Here is a 1,840-nt window from a genome sequence, read left to right as displayed (position 1 = left end):
GACACGGTCAGGTTTAGAAGCCCCTAGGTTCCCTCTTTTTTTTTTTTTTTTTTTTTGAGACGGCATCTTGCTCTGTCACCCAGGCTAGAGTGCAGTGGCGCAATCTTGGCTCACTGCAACCTCCACCTCTTGAGTTCAGGCAATTCTTGTGCCTCAGCCTCCCGAGTAGCTGAGATTACAGATGCATGCCACCATACCTGGCTAATTTTTGTATTTTAGTAGAGATGGGGTTTCTCCATGTTGCCCAAGCTGGTCTCAAACTCCTGCCCTCGGGTGATCTGTCCGCCTCGGCCTCCCAAAGTGCTGGGATTACAGATGTGAGCCGCTGTGGCTTGCTGGAAGCCCCTCGGTTCCCTCTCAACCCTGGGCTTTTGGACATGCTCTTCCCTCTCTCTGCAGCATTTGCACCTAGTAACCCCACCCGTCTTCTAGATATCAGGTGAGCTGTCCTCTCCTCCAGGAAGCCTCCTTGACCCCAGGCTGGCTCAGGTACCTGCTCTGAGCTCCTGCAGCCTCCTGGGCTCCTCTGTCCCAGGCTCTGACCACTGCTGGGCCATTATTACCTGGGGACAAGTCCGCCTCCCCACTGGATCTGGGAAGGCAGGGCTGGGTTCTGTTCTCCCTCTCTGCCTTCTCTTCTGAGCTTACAGCATCTGCCAGGACTGGGGTTCAAATCCAGACGTCCCCATCTTTGGAGCGTCTTAGGTGAGTGTGGGCCTCTCTGGGAGCCCCCATTTTCTCGTGTGAAATGTGGGGAGAATGAGAGACGGGCATGGAGAGCCTCCCTGGGCTGTGGTGGGCGGTGAAGAGACCCTGAAGTGCTGAGCTGACCACGGGCCGGGTGACCCACTTCCCCTTTTGGGGTTCATCTGGCTGGATGAACGGTAGCAGCAGCCCCATCCTGCCGGGACATTCTGGGAGGTTCGCTCGGGGCTTCCCGGGGTGGGAGGGTCAGGGACCGGCGGAGGAAGAGGTGTCTGCTGGGTTAGGGGAAAACCAGCCTTCCCCATCATGAAACGGATGATGGGAGGGAAACAAACAAAGCTGGCTCCACCGGGGCGTGAGGGGAAGTTGGGGGAGAGGATGAGGGGCCCCATGAGGCGGGTGAAAACCACAGTCTGCGACTAGTCGCCAGCTTCCCGCCTGGAGCCCGTGTGCCTTGGGTGAGGCTCCCAGCTCATTGGCCTCAAACAAGACAGGTCTTCATTCCCACCTCCCCCTCAGCGCTGCCTGCAGCCTTCTGGCCTCAGAAATGGCAGCTTCATCCTTGCGGCGGCTCACACGCACAGCTTCGAGACCCCTGACTCTCCCTGTCCCTTGCAGCACAATTCTGCCTCCAGTAGTCTCTTTCCACCTGGTGGCCAAAGGGATCCTGTTAGATCCTGAATCAGGGCTGGGCATGATTGCTCACACTTGTAATCCCAGCACTTTGGGAGGCCGATGCGGGTCGATTACCTGAGGTCATGAGTTAGAGACCAGCTTGGCCAACATGGCAAAACCCCATCTCTACTAAAAATACAAAATTAGCTGGGTGTGGTGGCGTGCACCTGTAATTAATCCCAGCTACTCAGGAGGCTGAGGCAGGAGAATCACTTGAACCTGGGAGGCAGAGGTTACAGTGACCTGAGATGGCACCATTGCACTCCAGCCTGGGTGACGAGCGAAACTGTTTCAAAAAACAAAACAAACAACAAAAAAATTAGTCAGGTGTGGTGGCACATGCCTGGAATTCCAGTTACTCGGGAGACTGAGGCAGGAGAATCACTTGAACTCAGGAGGTAGAGACTGTGGTGGGCCAAGATTGCACCACTGCACTGCAGCCTGGGGGACAGAGCAAGAC

This window comes from Cebus imitator, unplaced genomic scaffold (genome assembly GCF_001604975.1).
Source record: "Cebus imitator isolate Cc_AM_T3 unplaced genomic scaffold, Cebus_imitator-1.0 Scaffold296, whole genome shotgun sequence".
Taxonomy (NCBI): domain Eukaryota; kingdom Metazoa; phylum Chordata; class Mammalia; order Primates; family Cebidae; genus Cebus; species Cebus imitator.
This window is presented reverse-complemented; position numbering follows the sequence as displayed.